At 31.0% G+C, this 6485-nt stretch overlaps 1 pseudogene across 1 annotated transcript; it reads left to right on the forward strand.

Annotated features, from left to right (window-relative positions):
• The first annotated feature begins 1309 nt into the window (after nucleotides 1-1309).
• On the forward strand, nucleotides 1310-5064 carry LOC143610480 (cytochrome P450 90D2-like; annotated as a pseudogene). Its single transcript, XR_013149596.1, has 6 exons — nucleotides 1310-1573; nucleotides 1765-2089; nucleotides 3425-3826; nucleotides 4374-4463; nucleotides 4553-4738; nucleotides 4863-5064. The product of XR_013149596.1 is annotated as a cytochrome P450 90D2-like (transcript).
• Nucleotides 5065-6485: the final 1421 nt, after the last annotated feature.

A 6485-nucleotide genomic window follows, 5' to 3' on the forward strand; every position in this document is an offset into this window, starting at 1 on the left:
TTGTAAATAAAACTTTTATAAAGTATTTTGGTCGTTATAGAGCTTTATTTTTTTTAACAAATCTTTAATTCTACCAGAAAACTGATGAAATTGCTAGGAAATTTTTTTACACACTTAGGGCTGTCATAACATGTCGGACACAATACGATAAGATACAATGATATGTTGTAATAAACATGAACATGGCACAATAACTAATCGTGCCATTTTTTTGAAACCCGAACTTGTTTAGTAACAGGTTAACCTGTTAAGGGACCTCCTTAAACATACAATGAATAATACATGTGTAATGAAACAAAATTTTTAATAACATAAAAGTCTTAATTAATACATAATTCAAAACATTTTTGAAACAAAAACCATAAATACATAACATACTTGAAACAAAAAACCATAGAAGCAAATCGTAACATCCATTAAAAATATAATAGTGGGTTTTAACGGACATGAGTGAAATGTCGTATATAAATATGTCTTTAGGTTTAGGACTTTAAAAATGTATATATGTTTATTTTTTAAATTAAAAATCTACATTGGTTACTAACAGGTTAACAAGTCTTTAACTTGTTAGGACACAAAGGTGGACCTGTTTAAAACACGAAACATGTTAAGCCCAATCCAAACCTGTTAAAACATGTGTCGTGTTAATAGGTCTGTGTCATAAATTGACAGCCCTAGACACACTAGTATGTGTCATAACACATTTGCAACGCATTTGTCACGAAAAAGGGACCTAAATGTGGAACAAATTTGCTACAAATTAGCAACGATTGTAATTAAGAAAATGACATGGGAAAGTGTAGAAATTTCCGACGTAGTAAATGATTTTTGATAAAGTGAGAATATGAGGTATTTCTATGTTTGTCACAAATGCGTAGCAAACAAAAGGTTACTAAGCATTTTCTTTCTATATACATTCTTCTTATGTTTTGCTCTTAAGCTAGCTTGTTTCACATAATGAAACTTTTAATAATTTGTTGATTAATTAGTTAACCATATTAAAAATCCTCCCCAAAACTAATATCGAGTATAAACAATTCCTCCACTAAACAAAAACCAATATGGCAATTTCTAGCAAACATCTATATTATCATTTTATCAATATATATCATACATCATACAATAAAAAATAAGCAAAAACTTAGATGTTACTTTTGCTTTTGTTCAACAAGACTTTATCAAGGTATTATGTGATGACTCGTAACTAAAGCACGCGTGTACCCACGTACGTCCACATTTTCATTTCACCACCACCACCAATAATATTATTACTAACACTCACAACTACAAGTGTATCACTCACATGCCACCCTAAACCACCATTCATGGACTCCATATTCACCTCGTTCCTCCTCTCAACCACCACCACCACCATCTTCTATGCGGTCGTGGCCGCTCTCGTCTCATTTGTCTTCATAAACAAACGCCGTCGTCGTCCATGCAAATTATCATCACCAAGTAAGAGAATTCTCTTGGGAACCATGGGTTGGCCTTTCATCGGCGAAACCCTAGATTTCATCGCGTGTGGTTACACTGATCGTCCTCAATCGTTCATGGATAAACGCCGTCTCTTGTTAGTATTTGAATATTTTTCTCTAACAGAATTACATTTAAACAAGTAGTGTTTACTATATTTACGTCTGAAGGAAAACAGACAGCAAGCTACGCTGCTACTTCTGCTAGCCCTTTTTGAATAGCGGCTTAAATTTGAAAACTTGGTTTATTATTAATATTATTATTAATATTATTTTTGTTTTTGGATAGGTATGGGAAGGTGTTCAAGTCACATTTATTTGGTAGTTCAACGATCATATCAACTGATGCAAAAGTAAGTAAAATAATATTACAAAGCGATGCCAACGCTTTCGTGCCGTCGTATCCAAAATCGTTGACAGAGTTGATGGGGGAGTCGTCGATATTGCGAATAAACGGAAGTTTACACCGGAGAATTCATGGACTTATTGGTTCTTTCTTCAAGTCTCCATATCTTAAAGCTCAAGTTACTTTTAGTATGAGAAAACTACTTTTGCAATCTATGGATAATTGGAAAGAAGGTCGTGTTATTTACATTCAAGATGAAACTAAACATGTATGCTCTCTTTCTCTCTAATAATATTATTATACATTAAGATAGTTAATTATCTTCACAACAATATCTATTCTATCCAACAAACATATTTGTTTTTCTCTTTTATTTCTTCTTATTATGTTTTGATTGTATTATTTTTAACTAACATTATAAGTGTATCATACATTTCTGTAAACATCTTTTTATTTTGAAACAAAGGTGTGTGTATAAATTGTTTTTGGCTAATTTAATTTTTTTATTTCAACAAATATGATTTTAATTAGTATGTGTAAGTGTGTATCATGATGTTCTTTTATTATATTTTCTAGTTGAAAATTAAGAAATTGTTTATAAATTGTTTTTGGCAAATTTATTTGGTTTTTCTTGCATCAAATTAATATGATGATTTAAATCAATGATTACTTCACTAGTTCTTAAGAAACATCACATTAAATACTTGATTTTAACAATTATTACTAATATTATGATCACCCCGCAATTTAAGTCTTTATGCCTATATATAATATACATAACCTAATTATAAAAGCTTGCCGAACTCCTTACAGGTTTTTCTTATTATGCATAATATAACTTTTGTATATAATAAACCTAAAGCAAGTTGCTTCATTTGACCATGCTTAATTATTATGATCTTTTGCTTTGAAAAAAGAATATTATATTTCATTCCATTCCATTGATGATCATACTTATTTAAATTTTCATTTTCTTTGGATTTTGTAAAATCCGTTAGTAATCCTTTGTTTTTTTAACGACAAATTGTTTTTTAGTTTTTGTTGTCCGTGAGACTTGAACCCAGATAATAATAGTGATTTTTAGTTGGTTTGGTTGATTAGATATAGAACTAGAACTTAAATTAATTCTTTATATTTCCCAATGAAATTTCAAATTTAAGTTCTCTTCATTTACAATGTAAACGAAAGGTGTTGATTTTTAACTATTTTGGCCATTTGTAAGAAGAAGAAAACAAAATCACAAAACCAAAAAGTAGTTTGTTTGGGTGTCTTAAGTGTGGGGAAAAGGAGTTAAGCAAATAGCAAGTTACAAAAGTAAATGTAACTTTTGATTTTTCTCCACTTTTATGGTATAAAGCAATTACAACCCTAGTAATTGGCTACATAATCATTAAAATTTAATTATTTTGTCTACAAATATCACCAACATATGGTCCATGTTATTAATCATATGTTCCCTACCTCTTTTACATGTCGCTATTAGAATTTTCGAGTTTCTACTGTTGTTATATTCATAATATGCATGCACTAAAGTGTAAATGTTTGTACTATTAAAAGTTCACGTATATCGGCTTATTCGTGTGATTCTCTTGATCATTCTTAGATTGCATTTCAAGTACTGGCCAAAGCTTTGATCGGTTTAGATCCCGGTGAAGAGATGGAGTTTTTAAAGATTCAATTTCAAAAATTCATTGCGGGACTCATGTCATTACCCATAAAATTACCTGGAACACAACTTTATCGCTCGTTAGAAGCTAAGAAAAAGATGGTGAAATTAGTCATTCAAATTATTCGGGAGAACAGAATAAATAATGGTTCTATTTCACAAGATTCAAAAGATGTGGCCGATGTGTTACTCAACGATAAGAGCGAAAAGCTAACGGATGAATTAATATCTGATAATATGATTGATTTGATGATTCCTGGAGAGGACTCTGTCCCGTTACTTATAACTTTAGCCATCAAATATTTATCGGATTGTCCAAAAGCTCTCCATCAACTTAAGGTACTTAATTGCATATATGTTATACTATGTCATTTCAAATACATCTATACACTTAAAACTGTTTAAAATTATGAAATAGAGACAGATATATATATGTGGGCAAGTTACCAAGATAAACAAGTTATATTTGTGAAGAAATTAGCTAGAAGTCAAACTTTGTAATATAACTATATAAGCACTTGGCACTTTTAAGTGTGAAACTTTTTACAATCTTTATTGGCACATAATTTATGCAAACTTTTATGTTTTCAAACACTTAAGTACGGATATGTCTTATTATTTTCATAGAACTATAAAGTTAAGCTACTTTAACACACTTATAAGTGTGATACATATTTAGTATAAGTGTTTATATAAATCATAATTTATTACAAATAGCAAAAGAGATCACATATACTTTGTTATTAAGTAATCGAAATTCATTAGTTTGGTTCATGCACAATTAACAGTTGCGCGCATAGTATTTTATCCACCTTTAATACCTGTAATGATTCACTCTTATAATCATTTTTCCCACTATAATTCACTATTTGATGATGATCATTAGGAGGAAAATTTGGAGTTGAAAAGACGTAAAAAAGGCCTCGAAGATCCGTTGTCTTGGGATGATTACCTATAGTTACCGTTCACACAAAATGTACGTTAAACTTGACTCGCTCCATGTCCACAATTTACCTAAATCGACAATGTACGCTAATTACTTATAATATTAATAACACTAAACAGGTGATCACAGAAACTCTAAGACTAGGAAATTTAATAATGGGAGTGATTAGAAAGGCTATGAAGGATGTGGAGATCAAAGGATACCTTATACCAAAAGGATGGTGTGTGTTGACTCATTTTAGATCAGTCCATCTTGATGATAATCACCATGAGTCACCTTTGCAGTTTAACCCTTGGAGGTGGCAGGTAACTAGCTAATTATTAATATTATAAACATGCATTTGGTGTAATAATACAATATTGTGTTGTTTAAGTTGTACTATATTAGTACATTAACCTTATGAAAATTTGAATATTTTGTGATGAACAGGATAGAGATATGAGTAGTGGTAGCAACACTTGCTTCACTCCATTTGGAGGAGGACTAAGGCTATGTCCTGGCCATGATTTGGCTAGACTTGAAGCTTCCATATTCCTTCACCATTTTGTTACCGAGTTCAGGTAATTATGAACACATGTATAGGGTAAAATGGTAATTTCACCACTAAATACAAACTATGATAAAAGAATGTACTAAGAACACGTTTAGCTAAACGGACCGTGTTAGTGTCAACCAACGTGTTCGCAAGTTGACATGTTTAACCCATTTATAACTTTCGTATTTTTCTAATTGTGTTTTATTTACTAATGTAAACTATTTGGGTACTTTTATACCAACGTTTAAAAATAAATTATTAGTTTATATATAATTGCTTCAAAAAAATAATATGTAAATCTAGAATTCTAAAGCATTAACAATTTTTTTTTGGTTTAAACGTGTCATGTGGGTTCATGTGCAGTCCACATGATTTTCAGATTCGTATCGTGTTTAGGCTGGTATAAAATTTTTGGGTATTTTTTATGGCAAACTAAATAAGTTATTATAGTTTAAATATAATTGCTTTCGAAAATAACAAATAATATGTAAATTTAGAATTCTAAAGCATTAACATTATATTTGGGTTAAACGTGTCATGTGAGTTCATATGTACCACACGATTTTCAGGTTCACATCTTGTTTATGTTCATGTAAAATTTTCGTGTTTACATCGGGTTCAAATGCAGGTGGGTAGCTGAGGATGACACTATTATCAACTTTCCAACAGTAAGAATGAAGAACAGAATGCCAATTTGGGTCAAAAGAGAGAATTAAAGAGGAGTAATTATGATTTTATGGGCCTTCTATATATCTGTAAAAAGGAAAAGACAAGCTGGATGAAGAACAAGAACCACACGTGTGTGGGGGACAATGGAATATTTGTCTTGTTGATTCTTTGAACTTACACACGTGCATGCTAAAAAGGACATAATTAAGTGGAGAAAATAGGAATTGAACCTTTTTATGTGAACTTGATTAGGGTTGAATAATTTTGCATAGTTTGGTTTTAAGTTTGAAAGTAAAATAGGGATTAAATATGATAAGTAGTAATGTATACATTATTAATCATGTTATACCTAAGTGTATAAAAGTGTAGGAATTTTATTTGTTATAAAGATGATTATTTTGTATTAGTATTTTAGAAAGGCTTTGTGTTGCGTGCTAATTAGAGACCTCAAGTTAAAGCGCTACGGGACTAGAATCCATTAACCGATCAACCCTTTAACAATGTGTTGTGAGCTAACTAGAGGTTAAAAAAGGTTTTATTGGTACATTGGGGTGGACCCCACCTAATTTAGTTGTCTTGGGTGTTAACACACTAACGAATTCGGGGAGAAGGATGACCCCCCCTTCCTTTGCCGCTGTTAGAGCATCACAACAACAAACCTTTACAAACCGACACATCATATTTCAAACTTTTCTTAGACAATCTAATTTTTTTTCACAACAACGAACATTCACAAACCTTATTAAAATTATATATGTATATATAATATGTATATGAGTGCGTGAGAGGGAATGACTTTGGGACCAACCCTTAAGGTTTGAATTAAGTTTGCAAAAAGCAAACTTCGC

This window comes from Bidens hawaiensis, unplaced genomic scaffold (assembly GCF_021521415.1).
Source record: "Bidens hawaiensis isolate Kalapana, Puna unplaced genomic scaffold, B.hawaiensis_p1.1 tig00026422_1, whole genome shotgun sequence".
NCBI classification, from domain to species: Eukaryota; Viridiplantae; Streptophyta; class Magnoliopsida; order Asterales; family Asteraceae; genus Bidens; species Bidens hawaiensis.